We start from the raw sequence: 27,149 nt of genomic DNA, 5'->3' as shown, positions 1-27,149 counted from the left end.
TGGTACTTTAAAATTGCGCGCTAATCCCTTCCTTTTTCGCTCTAATTCTGGTTGCGTGACGTCGCATCCTCTTCGTCACATTACTTGATTTCTTGTTTACCCATTTTAGTCGGTACTTCCAGATTGCGCGCCAATCCGTTCCTATGCCCTTTCTTCAGCTCTACTTCCGGTTGCGTGATGTCACATCCTTGACGTCATACCCACTGCGTCACCCCTTTCTCTCTTTTCGCTTTCACTCACACCTTCCTCCCTTCCATTACTGCGCGGTTTAGGTGTCCACAGAACAAGTGTGGCAGATACTGCGCCTTTCTTTTCCTGTGAAGCAGTTATTTTATTTATTTAACTAATTAACTAATTGGCCTAATTATTCCGTCGTCCTTTATCGATTTACATCCCTCATTAACGTCTACCGCTTCTCAATTAGTCACAACTGCTGCGTATATGATTTTGCGGACCCGTTCTGCGGACACGGTCTGCGGACAGAAATCTGTGAACATAACGAAGTGATGCTTTCGCGTTATTAATACGAAACACCCGATGTGCGACAACATAGACATCGTCATAATGGTGCGACTCAGCTCCCCATCCTGCAAGGGCAGCACAGTGCCAGTGCATTTGCTAAACAGGGTAGCTGAAAGGTGCGGCTAAGGGCTTACATTTCCTCTGGGATTCTCAGGCAGATACAGGCATGAGTGCTATTTTGTCAGATAAAATTCACCAGCAGGGTAGGTAAAGCCGAATCTCATAAATGCAGAGCACAAGAAGCCATTAAACAACAACAAAAACAAACTTCAGCAACAGCAGTAGCGCCGACAGTGGTGGTAATAGTAGTGGTAGTAGTAGTGGTAGTAGAAGTAGTAATGGCAGTAGTGTTGGTAGTAGTAGTAGCAGTAGCAGTAGTAGCAGCAGCAGAAGTGGTAGTGGTGGGTATGGTAGTAACGGTAGTAGTAGTAGTGGCACTAGTGGTAGTAGTATTGGTGGTCATAGATAGTAGTGGTAGTAGTAGAAATGTTAGTTGGGGTAGGGGTAGCAGTAATAGTGGTAGTTGTAGGGGTAGTAGTAATGGTAGTGGCAGTGGTAGTAGTCGTAGTAATTTTGTGGTAGTAGTGGTAGTGCTATTAGTGGTAGTACCAGTATTAGTACCAAAATTAGTAGTGTTGGTAGTAGTACTAATAATGGTAGCAGTCGCTGCAGCAGTAGCAGTGTAGCGGTAGTAGTAGTAGTAGTTGTAACAGTAGTAATAGCAGTAGTAGTAGTAGAAGCGATATAGCATTAGTATTAGCATTAATAGTGGCAGTACTAGTAGTAGTAGTGATACTGATGGCAGGGGCAGTAGTGTTAGCACAGGTTAGCTGGAAGGTACACTCTAAAACATTTTTGTTGAAAAATACAGAAATTTTCTGGCAGCTGTCCTGACAGAACTTTTCTGTTCCGCCATGTTGACTGTTTATTTTCTGTTTTATTTTTTGTGATTTTTAGTTTTTTCTGCCTAGAAATTATAGAAATTTTTTCTGATGTGACAAAAAAATCCTGTTATACGGCATTTTTTGTTTTTATTTTTCTTTTTCTGTCGCAGTTAAAGGAGTGATGCAAATATATCCTTTTTACTCATCTGCCTGTAACAACAACAAACTTGCGCTAAGCGCCAATTTCTTCAATGAACACCATTTTCAAGGCGAAAGCGTTGCGAACTCACGAATATCTCTGCGCTGGCAATACTCCATGGCACCCATTTAAGTTGGCCGCGCAATGTCTTTCCACTGAAAAGAGACATGGGGCAGGGAGCCAACAACAACGGACCTGAATGAGGCTCCACCTGTTATCTTCTTTCGAACCGAAATTGTTGTGCAGCCGATCGTCGGACAGCGCATTTCGGGGTTGTCAGACCATTTCGCTTCTTATTCAGCATTTACCTACTATTCAAGTAAAAATCAGTTTGCGGTAAAAAATGGAAGAAATTAGAAAAATACATCGAATTGTTTGCCTTCCAATCAGTGGTTCGGCTGGAAAACAGAAAATTACAGGTGTTTTTCGTGAACGTATTTCTGTCAATGAAGTAGAACAGATATTCTATGTACTGGGACAGAACTGTTTTTTAAAAGTACCTCTAATTTCACACACATTACTTACAGTGTATGGCTAAAGGGCTTACATTATCTCTGTATTCCCAAGTAAACACCGGCATGAGTGCCCTTTTACAGCAGCACCAGTAGCAGCAGTAGTAGTAGTAGTTGTAGTAGCAGTGGTAGTGGTAATAGTAGTAGTGATAGTAGTATACTCTTAACCTGGTTCCACATAATGTTGTAGTTAGTAAGCGGAACTTAAAAAGAAAAACGTTCCGCTTAAAGGGGCTCAAAACAGCTATAGCGATACAGTTTCCCTATGCCTAGTATGTGAAAGATTGTCAATGTAAGATAACCTTCCCGCAAGAATTTTTGAAATGCGACATTTGGAAGCAGACTTATTTGGAATCAAAATTTGAATATCGGCGCCTTCGCGGCTTTCCTCATCCGTTCAACTTTTTAGTGCGCGCAAAGGCTGGCCCTCCTCCACGGGTCTCGCCCACTGACACGTCATAACTGACGCATTTGCGCTTTTACTTTTTTTGCTCAGCGCCGCACGCCGCAACTTCCGTTTTGGCGCGCTTGCTTGCCGACGCGCCGCCGGGGGCCTCTCGTCGTCTGCTTCATCGTCATCGCCCTTCGGCACAACTCGAAAATTTTGTTGCCACTCTATACATCCCTGGCGTTGACCTCACCTTCGATTTTGTGTTACGTCGTGTGCGCGACGGGTGCAGGACAGTTCTGGGCTAGACTGGCAACTCTCTAAGTTCGCGGGGGCAGTTATCGAAGCGCTGAATTGTTGTTGTTACGGGACATGAGCGGGAGGTTGTTACAGTGTGCAGTCCCTGGCTGCGAAGGTATTGCTATTGACGGCAGCAAAACATTCTGCATCAAGTGCCTCAAAACGCCAACCTCCGGAAACAGTGGCTACAGCTCATCGGATAGCCAGCAGCGGTGAAGAAAGCGTTTATCTACGTTTGTTTTACCCTGATGTGGTTCGCGATTTGGTAGCGGTACCAACGCTGTTTCTTCCAACACTGCCGGTAAGTGTAAAATGAAGATTGTGATAATATTAGCTTTAGGCGCGTTATCACAGTATAGTATGGATTGTTTTTTTAACTCAGGCGATCTTGCTCAGTGTTGTGGCATGCATAAGCAAGATTTGTCATGATCACTGTGAATTACACTTCTCAAAATAAACCAGTGGTAAGCTTACGATGGGATTTTGATATTTTTTACTGTTACACTAGTGGACCCCACGTACCACCCATATAAGCCGTATACTACCGTCGGGGTTCAGCAGCGGATTCTTCAACGGCGTGTACTAATGGGGGTCGAGTCCCATCTCGGTACTCATTCGCCGAAGTCGCTTTTCGAGCTCGAGATCCATAATATCCGTACCGCAGCAAGGGTATGAGATGTTAGCGAGCGTCTAGAAATTCAGAATCGAGATCGCAGAGAGCGGTCTTCCGGGCGTTGCGGAGGGAAACTCTCTCGTGCACCTTGCTCGAACCTTGAAACCTTCGTGTTTAGACTCCTCTTGCGTTTGACTTTACGATGCCCCTTCGTGAAAGATAACGATCGATTCCAAAGAAAAAAAAATGGGGGGGGGGGAGATGAGGAGAAGGGGACTGCGTAGTTGTGGGCTGTGGTGTAGTTTGTCAGCCGCGGTTAGGCGTCAGCTGACTGCGGGGAAACGGCGAACGCGCGCGCTGACAGGAAATAAACAAACTGTTCGGTGCCCGATTATTATCGCAGCATGACTCCCGCCCTGTAGCCTTTTTTGTATGCCATGTGGTGTTTGCACAAAGCGCACCCTGGAATTTCGCGCGGATGGAGCCGCGTCCAAGTTCACCAACCGAGGCGGCCAGAAAAGAAACACGTGAAAACCGAGATCGGCGGTTGATAAAAGAACAAAGAAAGAGAAGAAAGGAGGGACACTGTCAGGAATGAAGAGATGGAAGCCGAAAAATAAAGTGCCAAGAAGCTTTACCCATCAGCAGGGGGGAGGGGGGGGGGGGTCGCGAATAAAACGTTATCACTCGCGTGAACTGGCTTAGTCGCTCAAAGTTGTGCCTCTTTATCCCTAAGCGATCAGCTGTCGATCGGAAGCGTAAGTGTTGGTTTTGACAGAAGCATAGACAAGAGTTATACACAACTAGATTATTCCTGCGGAAAGGGGGGAGGGGGAGATAAACCCCAACAAGGGAAGAGGACTTCTCCAAATGACTCACGACTCTCCAGTTCATAACGGGAAATAATTTGCACGGGTTCTTATAATATGCCTTATGTCAAGCTTGCGTAATTAAAGAAAAAAAACACAGCACGTGCATGCAGTAGTGCAACGATCGGGTGACACAGTTCGGCGTAATGTTACAAGTGGCTCACAAATGCACATTTATTTTTGTCCCAGCTTTTCCAGGAACAGCGGGTGCAGATCATCAGCCAGCTGGATGGAATGGAAGTGGACCTCGCAGGAGATGGGCGTTGCGACTCCCCGGGCTACAGCGCCAAGTACTGCACGTAGAACGTTGTTGTCATTCAGACTGATCATATTCTACAATGCGAACAGGTAAGAATAGGAGAGGTAAGGCAATGCTGCGATGCGAAAAATGGCAAGCTGCAATTTATATTAACTGTGTGAAGTCAGCTGCAGTGCCCAATAGCGCGAGCATGGGGCCTTGCCTCAACTTAACGAGCCTCAGTGCAGTCTTTACCAAAAGGCGACAATTTCTACATATTATTAGGAGAAATTATTTTCAACCTCAACAAGAGTGCCCTTGGAAAACTAAGTGCTGCTTGCATGTCTATACATAAAAAAAATCAAATTAATCATTATATAATACAAACAATTGAATTACAAAATGTTTCATCATTGCAAACCGTTGGGGAAGAGGTACATTTGCTGACATATATTATTATGTAATGAGTTTTTAATTTCATCTACCTAAGAACCGCCACCCATCTATCCGGACATATTGCAAGAGCAGCAAATCGCCCATAAAGCACTACTTTGATGCCTGGCACATTACAAAATATGCATGCAGTTGCTTGCTTTAATAATTAGGGTGAACACATGGTAATAACATTATTCTATACTGCAGTTAAGAAGTTGAAAGCTGTGAGCAGGTCGAAGGGCTGTGAAACAATAGAACCATGGATCCAGACAATCACAAGTCAGGTTTACTATGTTGCTGCTCTGGACCAGGGTGATGGTGACCTGATTATCAGCATGTGGTGCAACCTGTTGAACCACATATGCGATAAGCATGATGGCCATGATAGACCATACAGCAAATGTCTGCATGAGCTCCTTCCAAACAGGCAATGAATGAGCAGACGTAATCTGTTTTGTATGGGATTTTTTTGTAGTTTTCACTTTGATGTTGTTTGGAAGGTGCACGGCTTACATTTGTGGCATTTGTCAACCAATGATAAATTAAAGCGATAGGTAATGCAAATAGAACTTCACTGAAAAAACTTTCTACACATCTGCACATAACAGCAAGTTCACATATGACATAGCCGAGAAAGAAAGTCATAATGATGTGAAGGAACAAAATAACGTAAATGTGAGTGCTGGGACTGCAAGATAAATACTGAGGCAGCTTGGTTATACATGCCAGTATGCAACACAAATACAATGGGATTTTCCATACTGTCCTATACTGACAATTTTAAAGAAGACAAAGTGCAGCATGTTTGCTCGACAACATCTCTTAGATTTCTTTGCACAGTAATATAGTAGTACAAGACCTGGGGTCTTTTTATGAATATGACGCTAAAACTGTTTTCAGCTGCAATGCAGCAGCTGTAAGCAGGTTCAGCATCTGCGATTGACTAGAACACACACCAACACTGCAACTCATCAGCCAAATATTTATATATATTTTTAACAAATTCATGTGCAACTCCATTTTGAAGAACTCCCGATTTTTGATTGAAACTCTAAAACTGTCTCCCAAAGCCCAAACATCTTCCCTTGAATCTTTTCACAACTTTGTCATCTAGTTTGCTCCCAAATCAATTGCATACTCGGATGATGGGATGCAAGTAAGGTAAGTTGAATGAAAGAGAAGACTAAGACATTATTTTTCACTCCATTGTGACTATGTAGTCCAACTTTTCTGCATGGCATGTGCAAAGATTAATCCTTGCATGAAGCTTTTAATGTAAGTACCATCTTTGCCAAAAGCAACCAGGCTGCATGTTTTGCTTCTCGCTTGAATTCTAAAGCCAACATGGCTTCCCAGAGGATCACAACTTGTTAATAAGTGAGGGCAGGAACTCGTCTTTACTTTTCACGTATATACAGCTTCAGAAGTGGTACGAATTCTCTGCTGCCCGACCAAGAAGCGAAACTCGCCACCTGGTTCCTTTTGGCAAAGACGGTATATAATATTGTCATTGTAAAAGGAATAGAGGCCAAAGGAAATAGAACACAATGCGAAAAAGGAAGAGAAGTTCATTTATGAAAGCTTATGCTTCATTTCCTCCATTTTCTTTTGCTGCTTTTGATTGTTCAACTTACTAAGCAGCCCATTGGAACTAGCAACTAAGCAGATCGCTTTTAGATTGTGCTATGGAATAGCCGTGGAGGGCTCAAAAATTGCTTTGTGACCACTTCCAAGCACCTCAAATCAGTATTTCTCGTGGTGTAGTGCTGAGGTTTAGAGAAAAAGGGTTCAAGTGTGTATTTTTTTTTTGTTTGTTTTTAATATGAGGAGGGAGAAGCTGCTGTGTTACTGGACGCATTTGGCGCCTTCTTTTTATGGAAGTTGGGCTTGACTTCAGTCTCCTTAGGGCAGTGCTTGATCTGGAGCTCTCATGTTATCCGGCAACGTAAAACGAGACCCTACAATTGCGATTCACAGGAGTCGACCCTGACATCTGGCAAAAAAAGTGCCGACCACGTAACTCAATCCCAACTTCCGCAAAGAAAGCTTGTAGCTTTCTTTTTGAAACTTGGAACACTGCCATGTCAAAGGTAGTAATCATACATTTGAAGGAGTCTACAGTGCACGCTTCTGACATTCAAGGATGCTTCATATAATATGGTAAAAACATATTTGGTAGGATGGTAGCACTAGCCATTCTGTAATCCCCTTCCATGGAAAAAGTTACAGGAGGCTATAGACGCACTGCACATGCCACGCAAGGGTCCTTATTGAAAGTCATTGCTGTTATATTAGAATGGGCAGATGGGATTAGATAAAGAACAGCGCACCAGGAATACATAAAGACAGAATTGACATGAGCTGAGACACTGCAATGACAAAAAGTTGAGGGCAAGCATCGAGGGCTGGCTGTAAAAAACACCTCGTCTCTCTTTTGTGCTCCTCATCTTAGTGCAGTCCCAAGACAAAGGTAGTTTTTAAAGAACTGGAAGTTATCAGCGCAAGTTTCCGACCCCTCTAGAACCTTCTCGAATGTCCTGAAGCTACTGTATTGAAACTGAAAAAATGCTCAAGGTTCACTTGATCACTTGGACTAATAATGATCGCTAGAATACAACGGCAGGGAGAACACGGGTGATCCATGATATGTTGTTGTATAGCCCATGTCATACATTCATTTTGCTGCTTGAAGATCATTGCATCACATTCTTAATTTGATAAAAAGGCGCTGGATATAGAAGCTAAAACCGAACCAATCTCTGCTACAGTGGTGTGAAAATAATGGATAATGGTTCCTTATAGTAGCCTCAACTTGGCATAATTGTGCTAGTAGGCAACAAGAAACACAATTTTTACCAAAGTATGAGAAATTCATTCATATTTACCTTCTTTTTAGGTCACATCTGGCTGTTATTCACTTCATTGAAAATTCTTCCAAGCTCCAGGCAAAGAAAAGGAAAGGAGAGGACCGCTGGAAAGTGAAAATGGCAATATCAAGAAAAGGACACTTCCGTGCCACTCTAGTGAAAATGGAGCATACTTTTTGTTAGTTAAAATTTTGTTCTACTTATAATATTACACAAAAACTAAGGAAACTGTAGTAATCGCGATGACTATTTCACGCAGCGTACGTCCAGAGGCTCCTCCAGGATGCGGAGAAACGGTCCCATTGCTCTTCACACAGAGAGACAGCTGCAAGCATAGCTTCAGAGCGCCACCTGATGACTGATGCCTATGAGAGACCGTCAAAAGAACTAATTGTGGCACACAGGCACCAGATTTGTACTTCATCATGACTATTCAATTGCACAGTACAACTGTCAGTATACTTAACCCAAATGCTAGACAGACTGGCATCAGCGCCGCAAAGCATTGGCCGCTGGAGCGAAAACAATTGTTTCAATATATTTGCTGCGACTAAGCATAGCTGGAACGCAGTTTCATATGACTTTTTCTGTCTGAGTGAGTGCAGTCTTGTTGTACACATGTCTCTTGTGTTTTTCTTCTGGCTGCATCCAAGCAAAAGTGCACACAAAACATGCTGCTGTTTGCTTATCGCGGCAACTCCACATGGCGTGCGACCGCTCGCAGGCTCTTCAAGAATTGCATCAAAGCTGCCGCTTTAAACAAAAAGTAGGAAATGTATAGCAAATGTGGGTTCAGGGTGTGTGTAAACATAGATTGCGAATAATTAGGCTGATCAGAGTTATTCAGCTTCTTGAGGCCAAGCTGGACGTAAATGGAAGTAATTAAAGTGAGTCGACTCCAAAGTGACCATGTCACATCTCTCTTTTCACAGGCTCACTGTTCCCCATCCGTTAAGGTACACAGTTTACAAGACAACACTGTAATTGCGCTGATTATTATTATGTGCGCGAAATAATACTGTCTTCTTAGCGGTAACTTATACTGCTGAGCGAATAAGAAAGCAAGCGCTTCGCCGCGGAGAGAAATTTTTTTTAATAACATCAACTCTTTATTTCCTCAGGACATAATGAAATATGCTGTAGGAGTTATCAAGAGAAGTGCTATAGGCCTTCAGTTATGTTTCGAAGCCGCTTTCCAAGCTGTCACCCGCCGTGCTTGTCCAGAGGGCGACGGTCTGTTCAGCTGCTGGCATTCGAAAGGGTTCTCCTCTCACCCGCCGTGCTCGGTTGCGCTGACCGGCGGTCTGTTGAGGTGTATCTGCTGAGCACCTTGGAGAACTACTCGGAGTCGAACCAGGTTTACAGCATGTTTATTGCAACTGGTCTCTTCCACCGAAATCACCCCTGACAGCTCGTTAAATAGGCTCGCTACACGAAGACCATATCGTTAAGCCAATAGGGATGAAGTAAACTCTCTGGGCGGGGCCAATAGGCTCCAGCATAGTTCCTCCTCACACCCGTAGTACTGTACGCACAACATCACGCGTGTACATTCCATGGAGTTCAAATCCGCAGCCGTAGTCACGTGCGTCCTTGCCGGACAGCTCGAGTCCCTTGGGAATGAGCTTCCTGGCCTCCGCTGCTCCTTTACACAAGAGCCCAGCGCGTGCACACACACAAACACACACCTCCACACACCGTGGATGATCTGCGGTTCGGAATAGTGCTGCTCGCCTTGCCGACGCGGGACATCCGGAGTCGTCTTGCGGGCGGCGTTGCGTCGGCGACTTGAAATCCGCGCCAGCCAGGCATTCCGCGATCCAGGGTCACGAGAAATGAACGAAAAGTCACGCACTGTGCGCCGGCTCTCAAGTGCAAGCACTGCAGCTGCGCTCTCGACGAGCAGGCGCCAGTCCAGAAGCCGGCGGTGTGGTATGTCGCGTTGATGAGCGCAACTACACCTCCCCACTAAGTGTGCTGCATAAGTCTTTATACTGCAGCCACACACAACACACAAGCGAACAACGCGACACGGCTGGCGTCAGGTTCAATACCCCCGCCATACGCGCCCACACGCAATGACAAAGCCCAAAACGTTCCTAAGCCACTTACCTTTGCCTCGATGCGCTAATTATCCATTTAGTTGGCCGCCACCAGCCTTGACATAGCATCCGCGTTGGCATTTTGAGTGCCCCTTTTATGTTCGATTGTAAGATTGAACCTTTGGAGAGCGAGAGCCCGGCGAGTTAGCTTGGCACTATGCGGGCTGGTAAGCGTAAGGTACTTAAGGGGGTTGTGGTCCGTTACCACACGCACCTGTGCACCAAATAGCCAGGCCTTGAGCTTACTCAGTGCCCATATGATTGCGTAGGCTTCCTTCGCGATTGTGGCCCACCGAGTCTGCGTCGGACTGAGCTTCTTGCTTAGAAATGCGATCGGGCGTTCGTTCCCCTCCTCGTCGCACTGTGCGAAACCTGCTCCTACGGCGTAGTCGGAGGCATCGGTGGATAGTATAAACTCCTTACTAGGATCTGGTGCATACAGCGATGTTGCGCGTCCTAAACACTCTTTAATGCTCTCGAACGCATTCTGTGCCTCGCTGTCCCAAGATAGCCGATGAGGGGTCCTCCTTTTCGTCAGGTAAGTCAACGGGAGAACAATACGCGAGTAGTCAGGGACATACTGTCTATAGTAGTTTGCCAACCCGAGAAAACTCCTCAGCTGCCGCTTCGTCTGTGGCGGGGGAATTTCCTGGATATCGCTGACCTTTGCAGGATTCACGCTTTCATACTCGCGGCAAAGTGACTTACGAAAGACAGTCACATCGGCACCCGAATCAACCAAGGCTCTGCGCTGCTGACCCGTGCTCTCTATTGTGACAATACGTTTGTCGCCTGCCTCGTTCTGTCGCCTGACACTCCCGGTCGCCATCTCCTCGCTAACTGGAATTTCCACTCGAGCAACAACCTGCCTCTCGTCCCTGCAACTGCTACTTCCATCTTTTGTTAAGGCCGTTTCTTTTCTCGGGCATTCTATTGCAAAGTGGCCTCTTTCGTGATATTTTTAGCACTGTCGCTCGGGACGCCTCTCACCCGTGCTGCCTTCCAATTGAGATGACGTAGCGGATCGCTTTTCGGCATGGTGGTTTGCCGTTGCGGACGCAGCTATCTTACCGCTGACCTACACCTCCGACTTTCTTCGAAGTTCTCTGCGAGCTCTATGAGGTCACTAGGTTTGAGAAAACCTCCTTTCTAACTCAAGGCAACATGTGCTCTTGCATCGGCGCTAAGGCATTCCTTCATTCGGTCTGTCACCATCAGCTGTTTGAACACCTCGATGGTGCGCACTTTACAGCTGTCTAGGTAGTAGTCGAGATAATTTTCCAGTCGTACGGAAAACTGTTCCCAGGTTTCTCCTATTTCTTTGCTGCTTGACGAGAATAATCTTTTGTATTCTCCGGCTGACAGTCGCAGTCCGCGAAGAATTTTGTCTTTCAAAGAAGCGAAGTTTTTCCTCTCGTCTGCTGATAACCGTACGAGGAGCCCTCGCGCCCTTTCGCTCAGCCTCGGTAATACCAGTCAGGCCCACCACTCGGTCGGGACGTCGTACGACCATAAGGGCGCCTCCACCTCCTCAAACCATCCAGGCACTAATTGCTCTTGATTCGGCATAGGTGCCAGGACGCCTTTCAATAGGCTCGCGTATTTTAGCCTTCTATCTTCATCTGTTCCAGCATTCGCCGCGACGGTGCTGCCGCTATCGCTAAGCTCCGCGCTCTGTCCATAGCGCAATCGCTCTGTTTCTAGAATTAATTTTTGATTCTCTTTCTGGGCCTCTACAATCTTTAGTTGCAATTGCAGTAGTGCCAACTGCTCTGTCGTAGCCTCCAGTGTAGAGTCTACCTCGTCTTCGCCTGCCTTGCCGGCGGCTGCCAACTCCTCACTCTGATGCCCCTCTGCCATTTTTCCTCCTTCCTTAGCGCAATCGCTCCTCAAAATCCAGGGCTTTCGCATAGCATGCGTCCGCAGATGCCAAAGGGGTACCCGCCTGACTGCCGCTGGTGTCCCTTGGGGTAGGTCCCCTTGCGCCGGATTCAAGAAGCTGGGAGCGTCTTCATGAATTGGCTTTCCAAGCGGTTGTCACGGTCAGGCGTCGTCGTTGGCGAGGCTCGTAGTGTCACCGTCGTCGTTCCCGTAGACTCCAGTTCTGCCACAGCAGATCCTGTCGACTGCGCCAGTTATGTTTCGAAGCCGCTTTCCAAGCTGTCACCCGCCGTGCTCGTCCAGAGGGCGACGGTCTGTTCAGCTGCTGGCATTCGAAAGGGTTCTCCTCTTACCCGCCGTGCTCGGTTGCGCTGACCGGCGGTCTGTTGAGGTGTATCTGCTGAGCACCTTGGAGAGCTACTCGGAGTCGAACCAGGTTTACATCATGTTTATTGCAACTGGTCTCTTCCCCCCGAAATCACCCCTGACAGCTCGTTAAATAGGCTCGCTACACAAATACCATATCGTTAAGCCAATAGGGACGAAGTAAACTCTCTGGGCGGGACCAATATGCTCCAGCATAGTTCCTCCTCACACCCGTTCCTGTACGCACAACATCACGCGTGCACATTCCATGGAGTTCGAATCCTCAGCCGTCGTCACGTGCGTCCTTGCCAGACAGCCGGAGTCCCGTGGGAATGAGCTTCCTGGCCTCCGCTGCTCCTTTACACAAGAGCCCAACGCGCGCGCACACACAAACACACCTCGACACACCGTGAATGATCTGCGGTTCGGAATAGTGCTGCTTGCCTTGCCGACGAGGGACAGCCGGAGTCGTCTTGCGGGCGGCGTTGCGTCGGCGACTTGAAATCCGCGCCAGCCAGGAATTCCGCGATCCAGGGTCACGGGATATGAACGAAACGTAACGCACCGCGCGCCGGCTCCCAAGTGCAAGCACCGCAGCTGCGCTCTCGACGAGCAGGCGCCTGTCCAGAAACCGGCGGTGTGGCATGTCGCGTTGATGAGCGCAACACCTTCCCTCTATATAAAGTTGTTTTTTTTTTGTTTCTTTGGTGCCTCCTCATCACTGCACGTCATTTGAAACCTTGCAAGGGGCAGATAAAGCATGCGAATCCTAATACGTGTTTAACGCGGCGCCTTGTATCTCTCCGGCTCAACCGCTCAGTCGTTTGTGGTGAAGCTGCACACGCAGCTTCCATATTGCGGTAACTTTTATTTGCTCGCAGTAAGTTAGGTAAGGGTGCTTAATTCGTTGCTGCTGCGTAAAAAGCGAACCCGCAATCTGCGCCAGTATCAGGGGCCGAAAGCTGCCAACGCCGGCACATGATACCACGGGTTCGCGCATCGCGCACGGCCGAGCCAGGTAGGTACAGTTGTCTTAGCTAATTTGCTGTAAGACAAAAGTTCATACGCTACAAACTTAATACATGGCAAAGAGAGTTTGATGCAATCAAGTCAACAGTTCAGACGATAGGATTTTAAAAGCCGCCATAGTATGGACACATTACAACAATGACTATCTCATTGCACCTTTGAAACCATCGGTTATTTGTGCGCTATATTCAGGCTAGTAAACACGTTACTTACCAGCGTATGTTGTCGCCTTGACTCGATCCGAGGTGCGTATTTTGGTTTGGTGGACACGGGAACGAAGCGGTTGCCTCCGAAGTTTTGCTGCACTACGCACGGCGCGGTGCACTGGGGCACGGCATTTAAGGCACCGATCTAATGCTGGAGACCGGTAAGCCGATTTTGAAGTCCATTTCGCATGGGAGACACAAGAAACGAGAGCATACACAGGCGGAAAGCGCCCCGCAGGGAACTGAAACGAGGTCGCCGCGCGCGATCGCGCTGTGGTTACCGCTGTGCCCGCGTGAGACCGGAAGTGCAAGGACAAAAGCTTTCAAAAAATGTTTCTGTGTACAAAACATTCTAATTTTCTTTCCTGATAACTAAAAGTTAAACGTATTACAATTATTTTGGCACAAGTGGTAGTTTTATGGATGCGTGACGTCGCAAAGAAGCAGACCAATAGTCATTCGAAAACGGATGTACGTAGACGCGTTGCACAGATGAGATGGGGGACCGCAAAAGTCGAAGGAAAGAGAGGGCCAACTTTCGAATAGGGTTGCGGGACCTGTGCTGCGCGTACACGTGTTTTATTACGTTGAGATGTGTGTCGCAGCATGACCTAGCGACTGAGATAGTTTGCGAGCAATGCTCGGGAGGTGTTTGTGGGCCCCTTTAAATATGTGGGACATTGCTCCAGATAAAAGTAGACTGTACATGTGGACAATGTTCTCGTTAAATGGTGATGGTTGTATGTGGAACATATATTTAATTTAAACACTGTTCCACGTACAGGGTCTGTCCTGAAGGTGAGGAGACAGGTCGCGGCGTTGTCCGGGTACAGCGCGATGAAAAACCGCTTTCTTGGAATTGTGGGGGACCCTTCAGCTTCACAGCGGGACGAGTTCAGTTGACTTCGAACAGATGAAACGAGTAGACAGGCTTGAGAGTGTAGCGCTGTTTCGTAGCTGCGTCGAGCAAACTGAATCAAACGTCGGAACAGCGATACGCGAAGTTTGGCAATAAACTCGGGAAGTCACCTACTGAGTCAGCTATCCTAAAGAAGGCAATGATGCGATGTGCTGAGTGCGACTGTTCAAAGGGCAGAAAGCATTTACAGACGGCCGTGAAGACTTCCAGCCCATCAGTGATCTGGGTGCTCATCGGCGGCTATGGACGCCGATAACAATAGTGTGGGTGTCTTACCAAAAGCAGATATGCTTATAAGTATCCGTATAACTGTGGAATAGTTAGAGATAATAAAGTGATCACGACACTTATACCCAGATCAGTTTTCAGTAAAACACTCACACTATCGTTATCGGCGTGCGTAGACGTCGTCGACGCGCACCCGGAGCGTAGCTGGGCTAGACGGCTTTACGGCCATCTGCAAATTTTTTGTGCCCCTTGAACACTCGCAGTCAGCACATCGCATTATTACCTTGATTAGAAAGAATTTTCCGCTGGCGACTTGGCAAGTTAATTTTAAAATTTCGCCACCCCGCCGGGGTGGCGCAGTGGTTACGGCGCTCGACTACTGTTCCCAAGGATGCGGGATCGAATCCCGGCCTCGGCGGCCGCTTTTCGATGGAGGCGAAAAGCAAAAGCGCCCGTGTGCTGTGCGATGTCAGTGCACGTTAAAGAACCCCAGGTGGTCAAAATTTCCGGAGTCCTCCACTACGGCGTCTCTCATAGCCTGAGTTGCTTTGGGACGTTAAACCCCACAAACCAACCAACAAAAATTTCGCCGCGCGTCGCAGTTCCGACGCTTGCTTCAGTTTCCTCGACGCCGTTACGAAACGGATTTACACGCTCCAGCCCGTCCACTCTTGGCCTGTTCGACACCAATTGAACTCTTCACACTGTGAAGTAGAAGGTTCCCCCATTATTTCAAGAAACCAGCTTCCCAATTGCACTGATACGCGCAAAATGCCAAACTAGTTTTGTTACTTTCAGGACAGACCCTGTATTCTGGACGGTGTTCTTTCAACCTGATTGCTTTTCTCATCGACATCGCAGCCCGACAAGGGTGCCAAACTTGCTTGGTGGCTGAGCTATTCGATGGCTGGACTGCTTGAAGTCGTTGTCCGGCCAGAGCACCCAAGTTTTTTCGTGGTTGATGTTCTTGATGGCTGCTCGACACGACTGTCTAAAAGGGGAGGCAAACGTGCTGGGCACTTGAGTGCAACCACACTGCAGTTTTTTGGTTTGCTTGGGGCAATCATACTGATTCAGTCTCAGGCAGCGATTAACTACATTACAAGAGCTCTTGTACATGTGGGACAAACGTTTCCTCCATTGCGTCGATACTGAGAGGTATAGTGCTTAGTATTTACGCGACCCCATATCTGCTCAGAAGTTTATGTTAGCTGCTGCTAAAGCACTTGAAATCACAGGAAACAAACGCTCAGGGGTTTCATGAATAGCAGAATGAAATAATTAGAATTATGTTGATCAGATATAACTTTCAGCAGAAGATCGTACGCAATGTCAACGAAAGGTGAACAATGGTTCAACGTTAGCTCCAATTCACAAGCAAACGCTTTGACATGACTTCTCTTCAGCTGGGCATGACACGCATCACTGACAGCATATGTAGGTTTTGCCCCGAAAGGAAGAAATGTTGTCGAGGCAGACGAGCAGGGCAAAAAATGAAAGGATGTTTTCTTGGGGATGGATTTCTCAGTGCTGGGAACCCGTGGTTTCATGACTTGGAAAATAAAACAGTGGCAATAGCAGGAGAAAAAACTTGAGGTCTAAGTACAATGTGATGTACGGCCCCATGAATGCTTAGAGAACGGCAGAATAAGAATAAAAATTAAATTGTCGCAAATCTACGCACGCAGCAAGGACCTGAGTGATGTTTTATTCGCTTCCTTGTGTGACCGTTAAAATCTATCCCTCATCGCCTGGGAGAGTCTTTTAATACAGAAAATGAATTGGAATTTTCATTCAACAAGGTTGACGACTGGGCAAGTTGGTGAGGGTTCATATTTAACCAGCCAAAGGACGAAACACAGGGAAGAAGAGGACAGGACAAGGCTGTCCGCCCTACTGATTCTGTCACGGGAGCGCGAACGCTTAGCGTCGCGTCTGTTCCTGTGAGATGAGTCACGGCCACGCGACGCGCTGCGCGACGCTCTTCGGGATCCGGTACGGGAAGCACTGCGCGAGTGAGAGCGTCCGAGACTTGGAAACGAGCTTGAGTCGAGTGCTTGCTTGTGATGTTCTTCAGCGTTATTGCGTTCGACTGCTTCCTTTTGCTGTTCCTCGGCGTTACGGCGTTCCCATCGCCGTCGCCGCACGACGTATGGAACTTTGTATTTGGCTTTGCAGACGCGGTCCCCGGTGGGGTGTAGCTCACCGCAGAGCTTGCATTTGGGGACACATGTGTGGCCCTCTCTTGGATTAGAAACACCTGCATGCAAGGCACACACGTGCGTTTGGTGTAGGACACACGTCGCGCCTGTGGCCGCTTTGCCGCATACCTTGCAACTTCTATTGCTTCTTGTAGAGACTGCACGGGTACAGCGTGGATCCGTATCGCACATACTTAGGAACCTTGATACCGTTGAATACTACGATGACTGTCGTCGTATTTCCGATACGCTTCGCACCCGCGGTGAGGGGGTTGTACTTGGTTACGACCTGCTGCATTATGTGGGGTATGAAAGAGGCTTTTCCATCGGACAATAAAGTTGATTCATTCTCTCACTCACTACGCCTTTCCTTTCCTTTAAACCAATTATAGAACGCCAGGGGAATTTTCACGAATTTTGTGCTGGTTGTGTTCAAAAAGGGACGCGCGCAACGCTCAGGGTTCGACATTTCTCCACAGCAGATTCTGCAGTGCTCTCAGAATTTTTTTCATGTATTCAGCGCTTTTGACCTGTTTTTCAAGGTTACGTGCCTTGCAGTTTACTCATTATGCTACGGCGGATTCAAACATTGGGAATAGCGATTGTGAACGCGAGGACGGTGAAGAGCACGAAACGGAACGAAAGAAGACACTCAACAGCACTTGTCGTGTGTCCTCTCCTTTCGTCTCTTTCGAGCGGCTCTGCATCTATAGGAATGTGGAACCAACTATATCAGATTTTCATCCTTGTGATGGTGTTTCCGGTCATCGTCAACCGTCACGCCTTCTGCAGAGATTCGAAGCGCTCTTCAGTGCTCAGAGCTCTTTGTGCTGTTTCCGAAGGCAGGAGTCGCCAGTGCCGAAGGTCATTTTTAAAATCGCGCAGTTTTCGTTTCTCATTTAAGTATTAGGAATGGAATTCGAAAATGGCACTTCTTTTTAATACTCACGCGATGTGAAGCATTTCTTACGGTATCACTCGCTATCATAGGGATGTTCGCTTTATAAGTTGGCCTGTCTTTGCGCTTTCATGCTAGAATTATTATAGTACTGCTATTCATGTATAGAAAAACATTTTGGTATTCTCGCCCCTAATATAATTATACATTCTGCCTGGTGTAATAATTTTTTTCGTCAGCCTTATAACAAGAGGTCCCCCTGGCAGTTACTGTCCCCTTCTGTGCTATCTATACCTCAAATAACATGCAGTAAAGTGCACACAAATATATATATATATATATATGCCCGTGCTGCTCCCGTTCATGCAGGCAGTTCGCGGCAATGGCGACTGGCGTGCTCAACCTGTGCTATCTGGAGTCAACTTGCCGCGCATATGACATCCTCAGTGTACAAAGTATGGAATGGAAGTACAAGACAGCGGTGGATATTGCCGCTGACGGGAGGAACCGCAAATTCCTCTCGCACCCATGCTGTCAGAAATGGCTGACCAACCAGTTCCTCGGCTGCATCAGCGTACGCGACATCACCTGGGGATTTTTCAGCGTGCCTCTGTGGCTCAAGGTGTGTGTGCCCTGTTTCCAGGACATCCATGGTAAAGATGCAAGAATTCAGAATGTGAGCTGGACTAGTGTTCTCAAGGTCTCATTTTCCACAATCCAAGGTCATATCATTAAATTGCAAACTATTGTGACGGTCAAATGAAAGCTCCGTATATCTATCACACAACCTAAGTGGTACCGTACCATGTGACTTAGTTGGCACCATACCGTGCGACCAAAATGGAACGATACCAGGTAATTGTGACCGTATATTTGTCACTACACGACAGCTGCATAGAAAGAAGGGTGCGTAGTGCGATGGTGTTCGAGCACAGAAATTCAGACCTACACGTTTGTTTCGCTGTAATATTAAATAAATTGGGATTACGCGCATATACAAGGTACTCGCATATGACTAGCTGCTCATTGGTACCACTCAAGAAAAAAGTGTATAACAGTTGCATCCTACCTGTACTCTCCTAATGGGTTGAAACATGGAGGTTAACGAAAAGGGTTCTACTTAAGTTTACAACGCACGAGGTTACGGAACAAAAAATAGTGTTGTAACGTTAAGGGATAGGAAGCGTGCAGAGTGGGTCAGAAATATACACAAGTTATTGATATTCTAGTCAAAATCAGGAAGAAATGGGAATCGCAGGGCATGGACGAAGAGAGGATATCCGATGGTCTCTAAGAGTAACAAACTGAATTCCAGTGGAAGGAAAGCGCAGAAGGGGCCGGCAGAAATTTAGGTGAGTAGCAGAGGTTAAGAAATTTGCAGACGTCAAGTGGATGCAGCTAGCACAGAACCAGGTTAATTGGAGGAATATGAAAAGCCCTTCGCCCTACAGTGGGTATAGTTCGGCTGACGATGATGATGATACATAGCCCAGTCTCGCAGGCATCTAGGTTGGGTCCCTTATTACCACCATTTGTATAAAAGTTGTGAGTCATCTGTTTGGCGCTGAAGGTTCGGATAGTGAAACGAGTCGGCTAGTCACGGAGCACCAAATGCCTAGTTGAGTCGGAGCCTAGTTTAAGCGGATCACTAACACCAACAAGGCCTTCCGCCTATCTGGTCTTTAAGCGATTGTTGCGGCCGAACCGATTGTCGCAGTGCAGGAAATTGCGGCTGGTGTCAAACGATTTGTCGTTTTGCGCTGTACACATTTTTATCTAAATTTGGCTTATAGCATCTATTTCGAATATAACGAAGTGACCGGGCACAATCTGATCCGAATGTAAACAAAGTCGGTTGCAGCATTGCAAGCCCACTTTATACATCAACAACAAAAACAAATTACATTTCTACATCTAATGCTCGACAATCGATTGCTGTCTCGGCTTCGGCTCACTTTTTTCTTATAGCCATTTCTTTGGACCTTTTGCAGGGAGCAGTTTCCAGTCCCCACGATATATAGCGCACGTAGGGTGCCCGGAATAAAGCCCTAGGCTGCCTTTTTGACGTTCAGAACTCCCGTTACAGCAGAACGGGCTGCTGCTGCGCCGGTTGGGCTCGGATGCCAACTTGCGTTTATACGCCTTGCATTGGTGCACTTTTTATATATATAGATGAAGGATATTGCATGGAAATAGATGCAATGTTTCTTCAGTCTACTAGGTGGAAAAATAGAGGACGCTTTCTGCATATCGTGTGCATCATGAGGAAGACAGTCTTTTTTTAGATGTATCATGAGTCCATGCTCTTTTCTCGGAGGATATAACATGAGTGGCTGGAAGAAAGTATCGAAAACCACGCGTGACAGCATATTTCACAATGTGCAACAGCAGCGGAAATGCGACCTTCATGTTTTCAGAGTAATCATAAATTTGTTTTCTGACCGCTCCCCAGTTCCTTTCGCAGGTAAATAAAAAGAGTCCTGGTGTGGCTGTTAATGTCAGCGTGTTCGTTACGAACTCAGAGTACACGTGCAAAATCCATTTTGCACGTGCTTGTCAACCTGCTTGCTTTAACAGGCACCGTTGCAATACATGTCATAACTAATGCCCTTTTATAACTAATGCACATGAAAATAATAATATTCGCCTTAGAATATGGTAAGTTTCACTTATTCCGGCTAGCAACATGTGCAGGCACTGAACTGCGCAGTGCCCCTACTGCAGCTGCCGCGCTTTTGAATATGCGTAGAATGTACATCATCTATTATATTAGTTGCTTGCAGTGGCTACTGATGCATATATCATACTAGCAAATGTGCAGCAATTTTAGACAAGACACAAAAGTCCAAAGGAGGCGTGTAACGCGAAAATTGGCATTGCATCGCATGTCGGCGTACCAAACCACAATCTGATATAAAAGCGAGCAATGGTACAGATATGTGGATGTGTACGCATAGCTGAAAACAAAAAGTAATAAGCTTGGTTGCCTACATCAGTTAAAATAAGTGGTTGAACATGGGAGACACTGCTATTCATGCTAGATGAGCATGATGGTATTGTGGCACGAACAGAGAAGGACGACGAGGAGGTCCGGGATGTAAAGCTAACAGTCCAAAAAATTGAACCTTAGGGTCAGGACATTGCATTAACTAGAAAGCTGCTGTTGATAATACTTAATGGAGGAGCCGACAATTGAACCTATAAAAACATGAAATTACTAAAACAAAATGAAATGCCTGATCACCAAAATGAATGAGCTGACCTGGCAACTAAGCTGCCACCGGTTTCGGAGAATGAAGTAACAGCCATTCGTCGCCTGCCGGCGACAAAATATAAACTGTTTCTCCAGAAAACAAACTAACCGAGGCGTGTGCCGGAAAAACAAGAAATGCTTGTGTGACAATGATGGCAAGATTTTACAACTAAGCTGCATGCCTTTACCGTGCAAGTAACTTTTTCTGCAGTTTTTGTAAGCTAAAAAACTTCAGGCCTTCAGAGGGGTTTACATCAATCGAAGAGCTCGTGAGAAATGCAAACCGCATAATGGATCATAACGGCGCCCGCAAACAGTGCGAAGCACGTTCGCACTCCCAGTGTGTGTTTCCAGTTAAACATCGCGGTTGCGTAAGCTACTTCGAGCAGAAAAGTACCCGCCGCATAAAAATCGCGTAGTGACGTCACCGCGCTTTCATATACACCTGGAAGAACGGTACTGAAACTTATTCACTTAAATCCAGGGTACCATGGGTAGACCATGGAAAGTAGACACCAGAAGAACAGCTCAACGAAAATAACAAAAACCGTATTATTCAACAGCGTTGTAGGCAGAGCCCTGCAGCTGTCCCCCAGGATGCAGAGTGTAAGCACCAGGCTAGAGAGGACCCAGCATCCGTTAGAGAAGCGGGGTGTATATGTGAGGCTAGGCGGCACCGAGCACATGCCTCCAGAGAAGCGGAGTGTATGTATTAGGCTAGGCAGGACAAAGCATACGCCGCCGAAGAAGCGGAGTGTATGTCAAGCTAGGCAGGACGACACGTAAGCCGCTAGAGTAGCAGAGTGTCAGGCTTGGCAGGACCCAACTTATGACACCAAAGAAGCCGATCATATCTCTCATTCTAGGCAGGACCGAGCATATGAAGCCAGAAAACCGCAGCATATGTGTCAGGCTAGGCAGAACCCGGCATATTCCACCAGAGAAGCGTAGTGTGTATGTCAGGACCCAACATATTCCGCCAGAGAAGCGGAAGGTATGTGCCAGGCTAGGCAGGACCCAGCATATGACGCCAAAGAACGGCGTGTATGTGTCAGGCTAGGCAAGACCCAGCATATGCTGCCAAAGAAGCGGTGTGTATGTGCCACGCTAGGTAGAACCAGCATATGCCGCCAAAGAAGCGAAAAGTATGCATCAGGCTAGGCAGATCCTAACATGTGCCGCCAAAAACACGGAGGGTGTGTGTCAGGCTAGGCAGGACCCAGCATATGCCGCCAGAGAAGCGGAGTGTATGTCTTAGACTAGGCAGGACCCATCATATGACGCCAAAGAAGCAAAGTGTATGACAGGACCCAGAACATCCCGTTAAAGAAGCGGAGTGTGTGTGCCAGGCTGGGCAGGACTCAGCATATGATGCCAAAGAACAGTGTATGTGTTACGCTAGGCAGAACCCAGCATATGATGCCAGAGAAGCTTAGTGTATGTATCAGGCAAGGCACGATCTAGCATAAGCCACCAGAGAGGCCGAGTGTATGTGTCCAGCTAGGCAGGGCCCTCCATATGCCGCAATGGGAAGCGGAGTGTATGCGTCAAGCTACGCAGGACTCAGCATTTGCTGCCGAAGAAACGGAGTGGATGTGTCAGGCTAGGCAGGATCCAGCGCATACCGCCAGAGAAGCGGGGTGTATGTGACAGGCTAGGAAGGACCCAGCATATGATATAATTATGTTGAGAAAAAAGCGAAATGTGTTATCTAAACTGTACATGAATTAACGCACTTAATAGGAAGATTTGCGGCAAGTAGTGTATTAAGGCGTGGTTGTGGAAAAAAGGAAGACGGAGAAAAATCCATATCGAATCGCCTGCAAACAAATGTATGCCTTCTGTACAGATTCATGTTTGTTAATGTCACACAGTTTACAAGGATTCCACACAACACAAACGTACTCAAGGATGGGGCGAATGAGTGTTTTATATGTAGTAACTTGGTGTCATCAGGACCAACGCACAAAGTGCGATGTATGTGTCCTAATATTTTAAGGGCCTTAGTACAAATGACATCAATGTGTTGTGACTAATACATTTCGTTTGTTAGCAAAAGACCGAGGCACTTGTATTCGTACACTCTGTGTACGTTGACCATATTATATGAGTATGAGAAGAAGGAAGGGCACGAGCGGCGTAAAAATAACACACAGACGGTTTTAAAAAAGTAATATTCATTTTATTTATTTATTAATGCCTCAAAGGCCCCATTCCAGGATTATTAAATGAGGAAATGAGTTTAGGTACACAAACTTTCTATGGATTATTTGAAGGAGAATGGGTCGGTATGAAGTACAACGGTGTTGGACAAGTCGTTCCAGTCTTTTTGCGGTGCGAACAAAAAATGAACAGATGCGCAGAAGTCCGGCCGGTTGGAGGATAGACGGTCTTCTCGTGACCGGTGCGAATGGGTGTGCAATCGGCAGGGATGGTGATAAACATTACGAGGGGATGATGATAAATCTTGTGAAAAAGGCAGTCTTGCGATGTTACGACAGATTGCTAAGTTCGTAAGGTCAGCAGTGCGTTTTAGTTCCGTGACACTTACATGATAAGAGGATAAACCTTGCTGCTCCATTTGTATTGCTTCGAGAATGTTAGTATTGTACATTGCGGAGGGTCCCAAACAGCACTGGCATATTCACCTGTTGGACGGAAATATATTAAGCCAGTAATTTCACTGATTGAGGTGCTAAGCGCAGTGTTCGCCTAAAATATACGACCAGACGATTTGCTTCGTTAGTAATCTGCGTTACGTGATGGGGGGAGTTTAGATCGCCTCTTAGATTAATACCTAAATAATTATATATTGATACGCAAGTGATTTCTGGGATTAAGTATTTTGAAAAGGCAGTGACGTTATTGAAAATATAATACTGATGTTTTTGTCGTGTTTGAGGACATTAGTCATTTGTTAAACCAACTTATTACTCCTTCAAAGTCAAATTGAAATGGAAGAACTTGGAGGTCATTACTACTTGTTAACGAGCGATAGATAACGCAGTCGTCGGCAAACATTCGGTCCTTAAGGCGGAGGTTTCATAGTAGGTCATTTATGTAAATAAGGAAAACAAGGGAACCAAGGACAGTGCCCTGGTGCACCCCAGGTGTAACCGGCGCAGGAGAACTTTTAATTGCCAGGACGAACTGTTGCCGTTTTGTAAGAAAATTCTGAATTCAAGCAAACACATAATTGTTAGGTTTAAAACGAGCAAGTGTTAGCAAAAGCCATTTATGAGGAACCTTGTTGAAAGACTTTTCGAAATGTAAAAGCAACCCATCAACTGGAATTTTAAGATCAATACTGAAACCTAAGTCGTTATGAACAGTGCAAATTGAGTGATGTTGACTAGGATGGAAAAATTGACGAATACAAGGAATTTCATAATATATTGCCGCGAAACCTTCAAAACGGTATTTTGTTTTTTTTTACAGCCGCCGGCATGCGGCCTTATTACTCTGATTCTAGATCGCGTATCAGTTCTGTATTCTTTGTTTGTTAATGCTCGATGTCGCGAGACGCACTTTTATCAGTTTTGTTGCAGCGCAAGATGCACCGAGATCTGTCTCGAAGATTCCGGCCACTCGTGTCTTTCTACACTGTTCCAGCTAGTGCTTGTAATACTTTAAATTGAGCGTTGAGGAGTGCGACGGGCATTCTTTGTTCGACGATCGACGAGCACGTTTATTGCTATCGCCGCCGCCGAGTTGCTTAGTTCTTTTGCGGGCAGAAGTCAGCCCAATAAAAAGCTTCTTCAGTGCAATCACCAACTCTTCATTTGTGTCATCGACCCTGGTCACCCCCACGTGAGAATATGAAAATATAACATGCTCCATAAGCTTTGAAGGAATTCTCGTGATTTGTGTGGGCCGGTAATTATGACGTAAAGATGACGGACCATGCTTTGGAACCGGAATGACTTTGCCCGCTTTCAAATCGTGTGGTAGAACACCTGATGAAGGAGCTTGCTGAAATATGTGAAAACGAAGGATGCTGGTAGTGTGCTTTGGTATTATTTGAAATGTATTTGGCCAGTCGCACAAATCAGCGAATGAAGCATTAAGGATAACATGATCAACTTTGAATTGAATGGTTCGATATAAGACACAGCCGTCGGCATTAAGGCGTCAGTTTACTAAAGCGATGATCGGCCTATTTTTATTATAAATATAAATAGAAGAGGACCCAGGATAGAGCCCTGGTGAACCCCAGATGTGACTATAAATAAAGATGAATTGGTAGAGCTCAGCTGTACGTACTGGGAGCGCTAGGAAAGAAAGTCTGATTTCCAATTAACCAGGCACGAGTTCTTTAGTACAGCGGAATGCTAAAACATTAGTTTTGGGTGAAAAACTGTATCCAAGTCATTTGCAAAGTATATGTATATAGTATAAACCTGGTAACTTATACTGAGAGAACCGCTGATACCATGAACGAATTAACTTAGTTGCGTTAGAGTACAGAAGCCATGACAAAAGCCATGCTGAAAATTGCTTAGTGTGTTATTAGTCTTAAAAATGAAATAATATCTTCCATGATTTATTCCTCAGGGTGCGCAGGACCTTGCATATGCTGACGGAGAAGCGGAGTGGATGTGTCAGACTAGGCGGAACCCAGCATATTCCGCCTAAAAAGCGAGCGGGTGTATATTTCAGGCTAGGCAGGACCCAGTATAAGCCTCCAGAGAGGCCAAGTATATGCGTCAAGCAATGCAGGACCCTGTATAACCCGCAAAGGGAAGTGGAGTGTATTCATCAGGCTACGCAGGACGCATCCTATGCTGCCAGAGAAGCGGTGTGGATGTACCAGGCTAGGCAGGACATAGCATATGGCGCCAGAAAAGCGGATGCTATCGTCAGGCTAGGCAGAACCCAGCATATGCCTCCCAAGACGCGGAGTGTGTGTCAGGCTAGGCAGGACTCAGCATATGCCGCCAGAGAAGCAGAGTGTAGGCTTCAAGGTGCGCTGGACCCAGCATATGCTGCCAGAGAAGCTGAGTGGACGTGTCAGGCTAGGCAGGACCCAGCATAAGGCAGCAGAGAGGCCGATTATATGTGTCGAGCTAGTCAGGACCCAAAATATGCCGCAAAGGGAAGCGGAGATAAGGCGTCACTCTAGGCAAGACCCAGCGTATGCCGCCAGAAAAACGGCGTGTATGCGTCAGGCTAGGCACGACCCTGCATATGGCGCCAGAGATACGGAATGTATGCACCAGGCTAAGCAGAACCTATCATATGCTGCCAGAGAAGCGGAGTGTATGTGTCACCCTAAGCAGGACGCAGCATATGCCGCCAGAGAAGCAGGCTTGGCAGGACCCAAAATATGCCACCAGAGAGGCGGCGTGTGTGTGTCAGCGTAAACAGACCCAGCACATGCTGCCAGAGCAGCGGAGTGTTTGTAAGAGGCTAGGCAGCACCCAGTAGTACTTGCGAGCAGGCTAGTTGGCTATACGACTCCTACGACCTCCGGTGCTGCATGGTTATACACAAACACACTACACACACAAGAGAATTAAATCAAAACGTTAACAGAGATGATGCGCTCGCTTCCAACTGTCTGTTTTTGTGGTACGAAGATTGGATTTCTTCAACAGGCCGCGCCTATCAAGTGTTTTTCTGTTGACGCAAAAGATTTGTATCACTACATTTCATAGCATTTAGCCATCATCGCTGTCGAAAAAGCAATAGATGTCTATGGTGCAGTTAAGTTTCAGAATGAAAGGGGAATGAGCACTGATCGGGTGTTAGATCTGTTGAAGCTCCACCTCCGGTCCTTGTATGTTGAGTTTGAGGGAAGTGTTTTGGAGCAAAAAGATGGAATTTGCATAGAATCTTCAATAGCTCCTATATTGAGTGCCCTATTTCTTGCTATGGGCGATAGGACACTTTTTAATCACATGAATGAAGCTGGAGTTGCTCAGGCATTTCGATATGTCGATGAGTTTTTGGTTTGCCTGCCATATGAAGATTGCAAAGAGAGCAGGGTTGAGAGCATTGTGGCTCTATTCCCTAAAGCACATCCTGGGCTTGAATTCCCCTTTGAGCAACCAGAAAATGTACAGATCCAGTACCTGGATATAAGACTTGTGCTTCACGAAGACCACACATATGGTTTTATAGGACACGAGGGGCAAAACGCCTTCTTCCATAAAACTCCGATCATACTAAATTGATTAGACGGGGGCTGGCTATCTCAGGTTTACGGCAGGCGCTGATGAAATTCTTCCCGCACTTGA

General features: G+C 46.4%; 1 pseudogene; it reads left to right on the top strand.

Annotated features, from left to right (window-relative positions):
* LOC146172009 (transient receptor potential cation channel subfamily M member-like 2) overlaps nucleotides 1–27,149 on the top strand; it is a 765,506-nt pseudogene that overhangs the window by 456,931 nt on the left and 281,426 nt on the right.

This window comes from Amblyomma maculatum, unplaced genomic scaffold (genome assembly GCF_055883805.1).
Source record: "Amblyomma maculatum isolate TAMU_Amacu unplaced genomic scaffold, ASM5588380v1 scaffold_15, whole genome shotgun sequence".
In the NCBI taxonomy this organism is placed as follows: domain Eukaryota; kingdom Metazoa; phylum Arthropoda; class Arachnida; order Ixodida; family Ixodidae; genus Amblyomma; species Amblyomma maculatum.
This window is presented reverse-complemented; position numbering and strand designations above follow the sequence as displayed.